Genomic DNA, 16,639 nt, shown 5'->3' on the forward strand with positions numbered 1-16,639 from the left:
ATGTATGAAATTCTTCAGGCTTCGAAACTCTGCCACTGTGGTGCTCAGGATAAGTAGCATTAGAGTCCAGGTTCCTTCTACTGAGGAACTCTGCATTCCTCCTAAGACCTACAAGTCATCTGCTGGATTGTCTCCATCTAGCTGGCTAATGAAGCAAAGAAAGAGAAGGTGGAGAATCATCACCATGATGAGGGAGACAGTCTGGAAGGGGCAAACATTATTTCCCCATACATCTTGTTTTCAAGAATCAGTTACATGACCCCACTTACATGCAGTGGGGTCAGGAAGATAGCTTAAATGTATTCATGAGGCATAGAAAAGGTTATGAGTACATGGCTAGTTATCTCTCACTTTACCTATTTCTGTAGAATCTTCCAGTGTGATATCAGCACTGTGTTTGTAAAAACTATGGTTTATGTTTAAACAATACTTCGGTTTTTTACTTTAACATTTTTCATAAACAGGTAAAACATAAAATTTTCATAGCAGAGAACAATTAAAGAATTGTTTAAAACTTGGTTTTACTCATTCTTCTAAAATTAAACAAAACATTCTGTGTGTGTCCATTTCTATCTGTCTCAATAAATAGTTGATGAAAGATAGGAGTGCCTTGCTGGCTCAATCAGTTAAGCATTTGACTCCTGATTTCAGCTCAGGTCATGATCTCAGGGTCATGAGATGGAGACACGAATCAGGCATTGGGGGTGGAACCCACTTAAGAGTTTCTCTCTCTCTCTCTCTCTCTCTCTCTCTCTTTCTCTCTCTCTCTCTCTCTCCCCACCCCTGCTTCTCCCTCTCTCTTACTCACACTCTAAAAAAAAGAGAGAGAGAGACAGATGGATGATATATAGACTATTTCTTTGTCTTTGATTAAGACTAAATAAGATAGGGGTGCCTGGGTGGCTCAATCAGCTAAATGCCCAACTCTTGAATTTAGCTCAGGTTGCGAGATCGAGCCCTGCAATAGACTCTGCACTCAATGGGGAGTCTGCTCAAGTTCTCTCTCTCTCTCTCTCTCTCTCTCTCTCTCTCTGCCCCTCCCCCATTCCCATGCTGTCACTCTCTCTCAAATAAATAGATCTTTTTCAAAAAAGTAAATAAAACTGGTTTGAAAGGTTAAATGAGCAGATATTTAAGTCCCTCCCTTATATTCAATACTTAGAGGAATTACAGATAAAAATAGAAAAATCGGTTTGACAACAGTGACATTAAAAACTACAAAAATAAAATAAAATGAAGTATTCAAATTGCTGGGAGAAAACTGTCAACCAAAACATCACATTCAGTAAAACAATAACCAATAATGAGGGATAAATAAAGACACTCTTACATAAAATTGAAAGAGACTAGTCCAAACATATTATTAATTGCAATATTTATAAATAGAATAAACTTTATTAAAAACAGTGAACATTTTTTAATCCAGCCATATGCTTTTTTGCAAAAAAATATATCTAAAACAGTTTAAGATTTAAGATGAAAGGATGGGAAAAGATGTAGTAGCAAATATTAATCAAAAGATAGCTACTATATGAATATCAAATTTTTATATACTAATAAGAGGGTCATAACAGCCTATAATGCACAAAAAACAAATTAGAAATGTAGCAATATTTCCTAAAAATATACTTACTAAAAAAATTTAAACATTTTACTTCTAGAAAAATTCTTACAAATATGTAAGAAGCGTTCAATATGGGGATATTCATTACAACAATGGGGGAAACGGTAAAAACCAAAACTAAAGGCAATAACAGGCATGCCCATCAAAAGGGAAGTGAGTTAATAAGTTGTAATGTTGTCATACCATACATACTTCAAAGTAGTTAAAGTAAACAAATCATATCTGTATCAATATGGATAAAAGTCTTAAGAGAAAATTGAATGAAAAAATTATTTTAAAAATTTGATAGGTTGTACAAATGTTCATAAATTATTTTCCCTTTATTCTATACATTTGCTGAGTAACTTTGAGACACTCTTTAGACTCTAGACTCATCTTTGTTAATTTCTTTGTTCAATTTGCCAGTTGAAAGTATGACCCAAGAGGAGATTTATAAACCACTTCAACCTTAGTGCTGACCCACTTGTGGATTTTTTTTAATATATTTAAAATTTTAATTCCAGTATAGTTAACATACAATGTTATGTTAGTTTCAGGTATACAATATAGTGATTCAACAATTCCATCCACTTGTGGATTTTATTTTTTTTTTTTTAAGATTTTATTTATTTATTCATGAGACACAGAGTCAGAAACACAGAGGAAGAAGTAGGCTCTATGCAGGAACCTGATGTAGGACTTGATCCGGGGACTCCAGGACCAGGCCCTGGGCCAAAGGCAGGCGCCAAACCGCTGAACCACGCAGGCGTCCCCACTTGTGGATTTTAGAACTCTTTTACCACCATGGGAATAAGCCTTGCTGCTGCAGGCTAAGAAACAATGTGAAACAAAGGCAAGCATTACCCACGAGTCCTTCTGGTCCAACCAATGCACAGCCAACTTGGGAGCGGAACATAGATGTGGGAGTAGACCAAGAAATGCTCAGTTAAGCCCAGCCCAAATTACGGACTCACAGACCATAAGGTAAACAAATGGCTATTGATTTAAACCACTACATTTGGGGATGATTTGTTATACAGAGAAAAGTAAGTGATATGCCCATGTAGAAATGAAACTTTGGCAGCCAACTTTGTGGCTCAGCAGTTTAGCGCCGCCTTCAACCCAGGGCCTGATGCTGGAGAACCAAGATCGAGTCCCACGTCGGGCTTCCTGCATGGAGCCTGCTTCTCCCTCTGCCTGTGTCTCTGCCTCTCTCTCTGTCTCTCATGAATAAATAAGTAAAATCTATTAAAAAAATGAAACTATATCATTTTCATAAGTTCACAAAACAAGGCTTGTGTAACTTGCTTAGCAGAATTATTAAACACAGATCGAGATATGCACATGGAAGTTCATGATAGTGATCAGTTTTGGAATGAAGGATGGGAATACAAGTAGGAAAGGATGAAGAAGCAATTTTTAAATTACCTATAGAATCATTTTTCTTAAAAAATAAAAGAACTGTCCAGAAGAAAACATAGGAGAAAATCTTTATGACTCTAGGGCAAAAGTGTTATGACACAAAATTCACAAACCATAAAAGAACAAAATATTGTTCAATTGGACCTCATCAAATTTTTAAAAGCTCTTTGCAAAACATTACTAAGAAAATATAAACATAAAGGAAACTGGAAAACGTATTTGCAATGCATATATCTGACAGAAGACTTGTATCCAGAATATAGTTTTTCAGAAATAAGAAAATAAATAGGTCATTTTTCTAATGGGAAAAATAAATAGGCCATTTTCCAATGGGAAACAAATACATGATGAGATGCTCAAAATTGTTAGCCATCAAGGAGGTGCAAATTAAAGCCACAATGAAATTTCACCAACCATCAGAATGGCTGAAATTAGAAAGACTGAAAATAACAAGTACTAAGTGAGGATATGGAGCAACTAGAACTCTAGTCGGAATATAAACTGGTACACTTTGGAGGAAAATATGGCAGCTCTTTTAAACTGGACTAACATCATACATCCCAGAAACCCTTCTTCTAGTATTCAGTGCATTTTTTAACTTATGTCCACATGAAGAATTGTACTTGAATGTTCCTAGTTGCTTTATTTATAATAGTCTAAACTTGGAACAATCCAAACAGTCATCAACAGGAGAAAGGATAAACAAAGTATACATCCATATAACTTTACACTACCTGCCAATAAAAAATAATTTCCTGATAAATGCAACATGGATGAATCTTGAAAACATTATGCTGAGCAAAAGAAGTCAGATACAAATAAGCACATACTATGATTCCACCTAGATACTATAGAATACAAACCTAATCTCATTATAGGAAACAGATTAGAGGTTGCCTGGGGGGGTCTAGGGTGGGAGATTGGACCAAGATAGGGTACAGGATAGCACCTGGATGGCACAGTCAGTCTTGGTTTTGGCTCAGGTCATGATCTCAGTGTCATGAGATCAAGCCTGCATCAGGGGGCTCTATGCTTGGGATTCTTCCCCTCTTCTTCTGCCTGTATCCACTGGTCTCTCAAATAAAATAATTAATTAAAGTCCAAAAAAAAAGCGCACCAGAAACTTTTGGGGAGCAATGGACATACATTTTTTATTGTGTTGGTGGTTACACAGGTGATATATTTACCAAAATTCATCAAACCATATGACCAAAGTGGGTGCATTTTATTGCATATAAATCACATCTCAATAATGTTGATTTCTTTAAAATATTTTAAAATATATGAAAAATATTGATAGTTTTAAATTCTGAATATTGAATGCTGTGTTATCCAGGGTGCTAACAAGATAGGGCAATCTCACCTAAAATTTGAAGAAAATTTCATGAAGGGAATTTTAAAAGAGATATGTGCAGGGGCGCCTTGGTGGCTCAGTGTTTGAGCATCTGCCTTCAGCTCAGGTCATGATCCTGGGGTCCTGGGATCAAGTCTTGCATCAAGCTCCTCATGGGCTTCTTCCTCTGCCTATGTCTCTGCTTCTCTCTCTGTGTCTCTCATGAATAAATAAATAAATATTTTTTTTAAAAAAAGAGGTATGGACAGAGTTAAGTATGTTGGGGCATTCAGGGATTTGTACCTACAGGCCAAAGCAACGAGAAGAGTATAAACTGTCCGGGTCCAGATGAATACCCGATGAACAACCCCTCTCATCCTCTCAGATACAGAAACAAAGACAATGAAGTAGGTAAGAGAGAACACAGACATTTGGATTTCTTAATGTTACTGGAGAAAATCTACTAGGAAACAATGACCAGAAATAAGGTTAAATAGGTTTTGAGTTTTTTTAAGCTGAGGGCATGGGTGTAGACAGGTAGGGCTTCATAAGCCAAAATAAGGACCTTAGTCTTTATCCTGAATCCATTCAAAAGTTTCATGTTAAGGAATGCATAAAAATAATTTCATTTTTAAATGATTACTCTAATTTTTTTCTTAGATTCTAAAAGTGTAATCACTATTAGGCATGGATTTTTTTCACTAAATTTGATTTAGAAATAGCATATACTGCAGCATCGCTGATATAGCAAGTTAGAACTATTATATATACAGTTCTTTTTTTTTTTTTTTTCAGTTGGTATTTATTTATTTATTTTTTTTTATTGGTGTTCAATTTACTAACATACAGAATAACACCCAGTGCCCGTCACCCATTCACTCCCACCCCCCGCCCTCCTCCCCTTCTACCACCCCTAGTTCGTTTCCCAGAGTTAGCAGTCTTTATGTTCTGTCTCCCTTTCTGATATTTCCCACACATTTCTTCTCCCTTCCCTTATTTTCCCTTTCACTATTATTTATATTCCCCAAATGAATGAGAACATATAATGTTTGTCCTTCTCCGACTGACTTACTTCACTCAGCATAATACCCTCCAGTTCCATCCACGTTGAAGCAAATGGTGGGTATTTGTCATTTCTAATAGCTGAGTAATATTCCATTGTATACATAAACCACATCTTCTTTATCCATTCATCTTTCGTTGGACACCGAGGCTCCTTCCACAGTTTGGCTATCGTGGCCATTGCTGCTAGAAACATCGGGGTGCAGGTGTCCCAGCGTTTCATTGCATTTGTATCTTTGGGGTAAATCCCCAACAGTGCAATTGCTGGGTCGTAGGGCAGGTATATTTTTAACTGTTTGAGGAACCTCCACACAGTTTTCCACAGTGGCTGCACCAGTTCACATTCCCACCAACAGTGTAAGAGGGTTCCCTTTTCTCCACATCCTCTCCAACATTTGTTGTTTCCTGCCTTGTTAATTTTTCCCATTCTCACTGGTGTGAGGTGGTATCTCATTGTGGTTTTGATTTGTATTTCCCTGATGGCAAGTGATGCAGAGCATTTTCTCATGTGCATGTTGGCCATGTCTATGTCTTCTTCTGTGAGATTTCTGTTCATGTCTTTTGCCCATTTCATGATTGGATTGTTTGTTTCTTTGGTGTTGAGTTTAATAAGTTCTTTATAGATCTTGGAAACTAGCCCTTTATCTGATATGTCATTTGCAAATATCTTCTCCCATTCTGTAGGTTGTCTTTGAGTTTTGTTGACTGTATCCTTTGCTGTGCAAAAGCTTCTTATCTTGATGAAGTCCCAATAGTTCATTTTTGCTTTTGTTTCTTTTGCCTTCGTGGATGTATCTTGCAAGAAGTTACTGTGGCCGAGTTCAAAAAGGGTGTTGCCTGTGTTCTTCTCTAGGATTTTGATGGAATCTTGCCTCACATTTAGATCTTTCATCCATTTTGAGTTTATCTTTGTGTATGGTGAAAGAGAGTGGTCTAGTTTCATTCTTCTGCATGTGGATGTCCAATTTTCCCAGCACCATTTATTGAAGAGACTGTCTTTCTTCCAATGGATAGTCTTTCCTCCTTTATCGAATATTAGTTGCCCATAAAGTTCAGGGTCCACTTCTGGATTCTCTATTCTGTTCCACTGATCTATGTGTCTGTTTTTGTGCCAGTACCACACTGTCTTGATGACCACAGCTTTGTAGTACAACCTGAAATCTGGCATTGTGATGCCCCCAGATATGGTTTTCTTTTTTAAAATTCCCCTGGCTATTCGGGGTCTTTTCTGATTCCACACAAATCTTAAAATAATTTGTTCTAACTCTCTGAAGAAAGTCCATGGTATTTTGATAGGGATTGCATTAAACGTGTATATTGCCCTGGGTAACATTGACATTTTCACAATATTAATTCTGCCAATCCATGAGCATGGAATATTTTTCCATCTCTTTGTGTCTTCCTCAATTTCTTTCAGAAGTGTTCTATAGTTTTGAGGGTATAGATCCTTTACATCTTTGGTGAGGTTTATTCCTAGGTATCTTATGCTTTTGGGTGCAATTGTAAATGGGATTGACTCCTTAATTTCTCTTTCTTCAGTCTCATTGTTAGTGTATAGAAATGCCACTGACTTCTGGGCATTGATTTTGTATCCTGCCACGCTACCGAATTGCTGTATGAGTTCTAGCAATCTTGGGGTGGAGACTTTTGGGTTTTCTATGTAGAGTATCATGTCATCGGCGAAGAGGGCGAGTTTGACTTCTTCTTTGCCAATTTGAATGCCTTTAATGTCTTTTTGTTGTCTGATTGCTGAGGCTAGGACTTCCAGTACTATGTTGAACAGCAGTGGTGAGAGTGGACATCCCTGTCTTGTTCCTGATCTTAGGGGAAAGGCTCCCAGTGCTTCCCCATTGAGAATGATATTTGCTGTGGGCTTTTCATAGATGGCTTTTAAGATGTCGAGGAATGTTCCCTCTATCCCTACACTCTGAAGAGTTTTGATCAGGAATGGATGCTGTATTTTGTCAAATGCTTTCTCTGCATCCAGTGAGAGGATCATATGGTTCTTGGTTTTTCTCTTGCTGATATGATGAATCACATTGATTGTTTTACGGGTGTTGAACCAGCCTTGTGTCCCAGGGATAAATCCTACTTGGTCATGGTGAATAATTTTCTTAATGTACTGTTGGATCCTATTGGCCAGTATCTTGTTGAGAATTTTTGCATCCATGTTCATCAGGGATATTGGTCTGTAATTCTCCTTTTTGGCGGGGTCTTTGTCTGGCTTTGGAATTAAGGTGATGCTGGCTTCATAGAACGAATTTGGAAGTACTCCATCTCTTTCTATCTTTCCAAACAGCTTTAGGAGAATAGGTATGATTTCTTCTTTAAACGTTTGATAAAATTCTCCTGGGAAGCCATCTGGCCCTGGACTCTTGTGTCTTGGGAGGTTTTTGATGACTGCTTCAATTTCCTCCCTGGTTATTGGTCTGTTCAGGTTTTCTATTTCTTCCTGTTCCAGTTTTGGTAGTTTGTGGCTTTCCAGGAATGCGTCCATTTCTTCTAGATTGCCTAATTTATTGGCGTATAGCTGTTCATAATAGGTTTTTAAAATCGTTTGTATTTCCTTGGTGTTGGTAGTGATCTCTCCTTTCTCATTCATGATTTTATTAATTTGAGTCTTCTCTCTCTTCTTTTTAATAAGGCTGGCTAATGGTTTATCTATCTTATTAATTCTTTCAAAGAACCAACTCCTGGTTCTGTTGATCTGTTCCACAGTTCTTCTGGTCTCGATTTCGTTGAGTTCTGCTCGAATCTTTATTAGCTCCCTTCTTCTCTTGGGTGTAGGATCTATTTGCTGTTTTTTCTCTAGCTCCTTTATGTGTAAGGTTAGCTTTTGTATTTGAGTTCTTTCCAATTTTTGAATGGATGCTTGTATTGCGATGTATTTCCCCCTTAGGACTGCTTTTGCTGCATCCCAAAGATTTTGAACGGTTGTATCTTCATTCTCATTAGTTTCCATGAATCTTTTTAATTCTTCCTTAATTTCCTGGTTGACCCTTTTATCTTTTAGCAGGATGGTCCTTAACCTCCATGTGTTTGAGGTCCTTCCAAACTTCTTGTTGTGATTTAGTTCTAATTTCAAGGCATTATGGTCCGAGAATATGCAGGGGACAATCCCAATCTTTTGGTATCGGTTCAGACCCGATTTGTGACCCAATATGTGGTCTATTCTGGAGAAAGTTCCATGTGCGCTTGAGAAGAATGTGTATTCAGTTGAGTTTGGATGTAAAGTTCTGTAGATATCTGTGAAATCCATCTGGTCCAGTGTATCATTTAAAGCTCTCGTTTCTTTGGAGATGTTTTGCTTAGAAGACCTATCGAGTATAGAAAGAGCTAGATTGAAGTCACCAAGTATAAGTGTATTATTATCTAAGTATTTCTTCACTTTGGTTAATAATTGATTTATATATTTGGCAGCTCCCACATTTGGAGCATATATATTGAGGATTGTTAAGTCCTCTTGTTGAATAGATCCTTTAAGTATGATATAGTGTCCCTCTTCATCTCTCACTACAGTCTTTGGGGTAAATTTTAGTTTATCTGATATAAGGATGGCTACCCCTGCTTTCTTTTGAGGACCATTCGAATGGTAAATGGTTCTCCAACCTTTTATTTTCAGGCTGTAGGTGTCCTTCTGTCTAAAATGAGTCTCTTGTAGACAGCAAATAGATGGGTCCTGCTTTTTTATCCAGTCTGAAACCCTGCGCCTTTTGATGGGGTCATTAAGCCCGTTCACATTCAGAGTTACTATTGAGAGATATGAGTTTAGTGTCATCATGATATCTATTCAGTCTTTGTTTTTGTGGACTGTTCCACTGAACTTCTTCTTAAAGGGGAATTTTAAGAGGCCCCCTTAAAATTTCTTGCAGAGCTGGTTTGGAGGTCACATATTCTTTTAGTTGCTGCCTGTCTTGGAAGCTCTTTATCTCTCCTTCCATTTTGAATGAGAGCCTTGCTGGATAAAGTATTCTTGGTTGCATGTTCTTTTCATTTAGGACCCTGAATATATCCTGCCAGCCCTTTCTGGCCTGCCAGGTCTCTGTGGAGAGGTCTGCTGTTACCCTAATACTCCTCCCCATAAAAGTCAGGGATTTCTTGTCTCTTGCTGCTTTAAGGATCTTCTCCTTATCTTTGGAATTTGCAAGCTTCACAATTAAATGTCGAGGTGTTGAACGGTTTTTATTGATTTTAGGGGGGGATCTCTCTATTTCCTGGATCTGAATGCCTGTTTCCCTTCCCAGATTAGGAAAGTTTTCAGCTAGAATTTGTTCAAATACATATTCTGGCCCTCTGTCCTTTTCGGCGCCCTCGGGAACCCCAATTAAACGTAGGTTTTTCTTCCTCAGGCTGTCGTTTATTTCCCTTAATCTATCTTCATGGTCTTTTAATTGTTTGTCTCTTTTTTCCTCAGTTTCCCTCTTTGCTGTCAACTTGTCTTCTAGGTCACTCACTCGTTCTTCCACCTCGTTAACCCTCGTCGTTAGGACTTCTAGTTTGGATTGCATCTCATTCAATTGGTTTTTAATTTCTGCCTGATTAGCTCTAAATTCTGCAGTCATGAAGTCTCTTGAGTCCTTTATACTTTTTTCTAGAGCCACCAGTAGCTGTATAATAGTGCTTCTGAATTGGCTTTCTGACATTGAATTGTAATCCAGATTTTGTAACTCTGTGGGAGAGAGGACTGTTTCTGATTCTTTCTTTTGAGGTGAGGTTTTCCTTCTAGTCATTTTGCTCAGTGCAGAGTGGCCAAAAGCAAGTTGTATTGGGAAAAAGAGAAAAAGAGAGGAGAGAAAGAAGGAAAGAAAAGAGAAAGAGAAAAAAAAAGGGAAGAAAAAGAAAGAAAAACGAAAAAAAAAAAAAGAAAAAGAGAAAGAAAAAGAAAGGAGAAAAAAAGGGGGTGGGGGAAGGAAACAAATCAAAAAGCAAAACAAAACAAAACAAAACAAAACAAAAAAAAAAAAAAGGAAGAACCACCGGGGAGTATCTTCTGATTCTGTGTACTTTAAGTCCCTTGGCTTCCCCTGGAAGTTGTCAGTCTAGCTGGTGTTCTGGGGGAGGGGCCTGTTGTGCTGATTCTCAGGTGTTAGCAGTTGGGGGAGCTGCTGTGCCCCTGCCTGGTGCAGGGCTCGGTGGGGGTTGTTTGCCCCGTGAGGCCGCAGGAGGAACAGCCCCAGTGGCGGGGCAGCTCTGGAGCCCTGGATTCAGCTCCGGCAGGAACTCCGTCTGCAGGGCCTGGAGGCTCCGGGGCGGGGCCGCTGATCTGCTCAGCTGGGGCAGGAGCGTCCTCGCTGTCCTGGGCCCTCCCGGCCTCTGCCTGTCCCGGGGGAGGCGGGATCCTGGGCTGTGTCCCGGCGCCCTGTGCTCCGGAGCCTGCGCTGTTGGATTCGCGCTCCCGGGCCGCGCAACCCCCTCCGCGGAGCTGCCGCCCGAGCCCCTCCGAGCTGCTCCTGGAACCGCGCAGGCCCCTCCGCACGGAGCCTCTTCTTCTGCCCGAGCCCCTCCGAGCTGCTCCCGGGGCCCCGCAGCCCCCTCCGCGGAGCCGCCGCCCGAGCCCCTCCAGCTGCTCCGGGTCCCGCCGTGCGCGCTGCAGCCCTTAGGGAGCTCGGCGCACTCTCCTGGGCGCGCAGTTGCTCTGTTACTGTCCCCGGGAGCCCGAGGGCCTCCTCGCCCTCCTGGTCCTGCTCCACCTCCCCACGAGCCCCTTTCCGCCCGGGAAGGTCGGTGCAGCTCCTGCTCCTCCGGGACGGGGCTCTCCTGTCCTGGGGACACTCGCCCCGGCCTCAGCCCGGCTCCTCGCGGGGCCCCTCCCCCTTGGAGGCCTTTGTTCCTTTATTTCTTTTTCCCCGTCTTCCTACCTTGATAGATGCGCGAACTCTTCTCACTGTAGCATTCCAGCTGGTCTCTCTTTAAATCTCAGGCCGAATTCATAGATTTTCAGGATAATTTGAAGGTTTTCTAGGTAGTTTGGTGGAGACAGGTGATTTGGAGACCCTACTCCTCCGCCATCTTGCTCCTCCCCCTCTATATATACAGTTCTGATGAAATATTTTCTAATTATTTTGTTTTTACCATTTTCTCTAGTTTTTAATTTGGTTCAGGGTGATTATTTTGAAGTAGAGTAGTTTAATTTGGTTAAAATTATTAATTATTTATTTTTGTGATTTAATCTGCTCCCTATTTGGAGGTATTGTTTTCAGCAATATTTTCTTCTTTATTGACTTTTTAAAATTACATCCTTTAATTCATCTAAAATTAATTTTACTATGTTATAAAATAGATGCTTAAAATGATAGTGAGTGCAGCAGCCAAGAAGCATTTAGCAGTGCCTTGCATATAATAGGCCACAGTGATGATTTGTAGAATGAGCCTTTGATTGTCAGGACTAATGATGATAACATTTTGCCCATGCATTTTAATGTTATAGACATCACTTTTATCATTAATTACACTCGAATATTCATACTACAGTGTTATAATAACAAGATGCAGTTCTTTTTTCATTAATTTTTAAAATTCAGTTATCTATTAATCATGATCAACCTTCTACAGTTAACTTAAAAATAATGAGTTGACTGTTTAAAAATTTTAATGGATTCATAAGTCATCTATGAATTTTTAGATGCAATGAGTGTGTGGTGTTGACCTAAATACCAAAAAGCAAGCACAGAATATATCCTAATTGACCTGAAAACAAACACTTTTCCAACTTATGTACCAATGCCAATGCTCCAATCCTATGGCTGTTTTTGGTTTTGTTTTTCCCTCATGATAAATGCACTCTTTAATCCCCATCACCTATTTAATCCATCCACCCATCCTCTCCCCTCTGGTAACCATCAGTTTGTTCTCTGCAGTTAAGAGCCTAATTCTTAGTTTCTCTCTCTCTCTCTCTCTCTCTCTCTCTTACTTTGCTTGTTTTGCTTCTTAAATTCCTCATATGAGTGAAATTATATGGTGTTTGTCTTTCTCTGACTTATTTTGCTTAGCATTTTACTCTCTAGTTAAATCAATGTTGTTGCAAATGGCAAGATTTCATTATTTTTATGGCTGAGTAATATTCCATTGGATGGATAGATAGATAGATAGATAGATAGATAGATAGATAGATAGACAGATAGATGATAGATAGATAGATAGATAGATAGATAGATAGATAGATAGATAGATAGATAACCTTTACCCTTTCATCCATCAAAGGACATTTGGGCTGCTTCTGTGTTTTGGCTATTGTAAGTAAGTAATACTGCTATAAACATAGTGGTTCATGTATCCTTTTAATTAGTGTTTTTGTATTCTTTGGGTAAATACCTAGCAGTGCAATTGCTACATCATAGGGTAGTTCTGTTTTTGACTTTTTGAAGAACCTCCATACTGTTTGCCACAGTGGCTGTACCAGTTAGCATTCCTACAAGAGTGTACAAGAGTTCCTGTTTCTCCACATCCTCACCAACACTTGTTGTTCCTTGTGTTCCATTCTGACAGATGTGAGGTGATACTTCATTACAGCTTTTTGATTTGCATTTCCCTGATAATGAGTGATGTTGAGCATCTTCTTATGTGTCTACTGGCCATCTGGATGTCTTCTTTGGAGAAATATCTGTTCCTGTCTTCTGTCCATTTTTAATTGGATTATTTATTTTTGGGGTGTTGAGTTTTGTAAGTTCTTTACTTATTCTGAATACTAACCCTTTATGACTATGTCATTTGCAAATATCTTCTCCCATTCTGAGGCTGCCTTTCAGTTTTGTTGATTGTTTCCTTTGTCTTGCAGAAGCTTTTTATTTTGATGTAGTCCCAATAGTTTAATTTTGCTTTTATTTTACTTTATTTTATTTTATCTTATTTTAAAGCCCAGAATCTGTGTCATCTTTTTCTCAAGAACACCATTCTTACAGCATCACAAATACTAAAATAACAATGGAGACATTTATAGTAAGGTGACAAAGGGAAGCTGTGTCTCCAGGACAACTCCAGTACTTATTCTTCATTACTCGAAGCAACACACAAAAATATGAACCAGAAAAGTGCCTAAAACCCAACTTAGACTGAATAAGAGAATAAACATACTTGCATCATTATTAAGTATATCCTATTATCTCATCCAATCTGCTGTATGTCTTTACCATAAAATGTTTTTAATTTCTGTCCAGAAGATAGGGAGCCCTTCAGTTACACCCAAAAGAGCGAAGCCATCCAGAAAGGAGACAGATCAAAAGCATCTGAGAGTAGTTGGGTCTACACAAAGGAAGCCACAATCATTGGGCAAGTGAGATCCAAAAAAGCAAATCTCTTCGCCTCTTAGCCTTTAATAGCTTATTTTTTAAATAGACACTTAGATTTAGATTATCTCTAGGAATTCTGAAGTTCCGTGCTTGGGAACCATGATGTTGGAGAAAAAGATAACAAAGATACTGGACAATGAAAACAAACCAGCTAATGACTGAGTGCAAAATGGAGCAGAGGTACAATGTTTGGAGAATGTGTCTCCAGAGGCCCAGGCATGATAGTGCATACAGACATACAGACATAGTGCATACAGACATACAGACATAGCTCAAGCATCTGGTGTGTAAGTTGGCAGCAGGAAAAAGTGAAAACATGGAGGGTGATTCTCAACAGCACCTGAATGTCTCTCGTAAGGATGTGCAAAATATTTCTGTAAGTAAATGGGAAGCCCTTCAATCAAACTGGGTTTGATCAAAGCCAAACTTTGATCTGACTCAACATCATCCTGAAACACAACTCTTTCTGATCACACCTGCTGTCATCAGAGGCAGCTATCCCCGCAAGAGTTGCATGCCCCCTTCCTCCCTATAGACTGCTTCAGGATATTGGTAAAGCCATTTCCCAAAACCATGTAAAAATTTAAACAATCTTTTTCATTTTTGAACGATAACATATTAATGTGTATAATATTTAAACAATATCAAAGGATATACAATGAAAAGTAAGACTTCCTCCTATGCCTAAGTATATCAATTTCCTGTGCATCCTACCACAGGACTTATATCATAGACACACACACACACACACACACACACATTAGAAGTATATACTTTTCTTACAAAATGGTATATACGTACAAATGAAGAAACTGAAAAGCTTCCTCATTTTGCTTTTGTCTGCCTAGGATTCCAATACATAGCTTTTCCATAGTATATATAACCAGCTCCTACTGATGAACCTCTGTTTCCAAACTATTGCTATCATAGACAAGGCTGCAGTGAATATCTATGCACATTCGTCATTTTGTACATTTGTAAGTAAACCTTCAGGATAAAACCCTCACTATGAGATTCCAGGGTTAAAGCAATCGTGTATGTATAATTTTTAGTATATATAATTTAGAGGACAACAATGGCTGAGTATACCTACTTGCATATCTTTAGCCAGACTTGTTTGTTTCAATTTCTACTCCTGCCACTACTTCTCTTTTTTTTTAAGATTTTATTTATTTATTCATGAGAGACACACGGAGAGAGGCCAAGACACAGGTAGAGGGAGAAGCAGGCTCCATGTGGGAAGACCAATGTGGGACTCGATCCCAGGACCCCAGGATCACACCCCGAGCCAAAGGCAGACACTCAACCACTGAGCCACCCAGGTCGTCCCTGCCACTTACTTACTTAGTGATTAGGCAAATTGCTCCTTTCTAGACTTCAATTTCACCATCTAAAAAAGAAATGATAATCATACTTGCTTTTCAGGATTATTTTAAGAACTAGTTAATGAATATATATAACACTCTTAGAATAGTGCCTGCCACAACATAAGCACTCAAAAATGCTAAGTATTTTTAGTTCAATTATTAGCCCATAGCACACACAAATGCAAGTTTGCATTATCAAATTTTTTCACCTTTGACAATCTAATAGCATTATCCCCTAACATACCATGGTTTTAATTTATATTAGGCTCCTATTTCAGAAGTAGTTAAGTATGTTTTCATACTTGTAATTTCACTTGTTATTTCTTTCTGTGGACTATTTATGATTTTACTCCTATTTTTGTTGGATTATTTATTGCTTCCTTATTGATGAATATAAAGTCTTTATAATTAAGATAATTAGCTTTTTGCCAATGATAGGCATTACAAATTTTTTTCTAAATTTCTTGTTATTTTTATTTTCTTAATAGTTATTTTTGCCATGCAAATGTTATTTTTATTTTTAGTCAAACTTATGAATCATTCTTTATATGGCTTCTGGATTTTATATGGCATTTAGAAATACTTTTTTACAGCAAAAATTACTTTTTAAATTTTTTCTATATTTTATCCTAATACTTTTATGGACTAACTTTTTACACTAAAATTTTTGCTTCTTATGAATTCAGGATAGGAGCCAATTCTATTTTTTTTCCAGATGGCTATGCAATTGTCCCAGCATCGTGCCTTGAATGAGTCATCTTTTCTCAACTGGTATCTCAATAACCACCTTTAACACACACCAGATTCACAAATTTATTGATCCTGCATCTGGACATTTTATTTTGTTTTATTCAACATTATTTATACAAGAACCAAAACCAACCTTTAAATAACTATATTATTATAATATATTTAATATCCTATAGGACAAACTATACATCCCCTCAGTGTGTACATTCAAAAAACAACAACTTTTTTTTCAGAAGTTTACTAGTAATTAGTATTTATTTTAACATAAGAAAATTAAAAACAGCTTGTGTAGTTTATTCTAAAATCTCCAAGGATAGTTTTCAAGGAGAATGTTAAACATACAGATTTACTGGGAGAGAATAAATATTTTAATAATATTGAGTTTTCATATCTAAGAGAAAATGTCTTTCTATTTATTTAACTCTTCTTGAGTATCTCAGTGGTATTCTAAATGTTCACTCATTTATATGTTTTATACTTATTAAGTTTATTCCCAGATATTTAATCACTTTGTGGTATGGTTAATAGGTGCTTCCCTTCAAACGTATTTTTCCATTCTGTTTTCTCTTCTATGTGGGAAAGCAACTACTTTTTCCTTTTATTTTTTATTTTTAAATATTGTATTTATTTATTTGAAAGAGTGATAGCAAGAGAGATCATGAGTAAGGAGGAGAGAGAGAAGCAGGCTCCCTGTGAGCATGGAGCCCGTTGTGGGGCTTGATCCCAGTTCCCCAGGCTCATGACCTGAGCTAAAAACAGAGCCTCCAACAGCCACCCAGGTGCCCTGCAACTACTTTTTTCTTGATTCATTCAGCCA

At 38.1% G+C, this 16,639-nt stretch overlaps 1 long non-coding RNA gene across 3 annotated transcripts in view; it reads left to right on the forward strand.

Moving 5' to 3' along the window:
- Window positions 1–16,639, forward strand: part of LOC144315525 (uncharacterized) — a 65,178-nt gene that overhangs the window by 16,019 nt on the left and 32,520 nt on the right. For 2 of the 3 annotated variants that reach the window (XR_013381242.1, XR_013381241.1), the window contains exons 2-3: window positions 4,668–4,769; window positions 14,554–14,682. This is a non-coding gene — a long non-coding RNA (uncharacterized LOC144315525). The remainder of the gene's footprint in view (window positions 1–4,667; window positions 4,770–14,553; window positions 14,683–16,639) is intronic. The other variant, XR_013381243.1, reaches the window with a different exon arrangement.

This window comes from Canis aureus, chromosome 6 (assembly GCF_053574225.1).
Source record: "Canis aureus isolate CA01 chromosome 6, VMU_Caureus_v.1.0, whole genome shotgun sequence".
Taxonomy (NCBI): domain Eukaryota; kingdom Metazoa; phylum Chordata; class Mammalia; order Carnivora; family Canidae; genus Canis; species Canis aureus.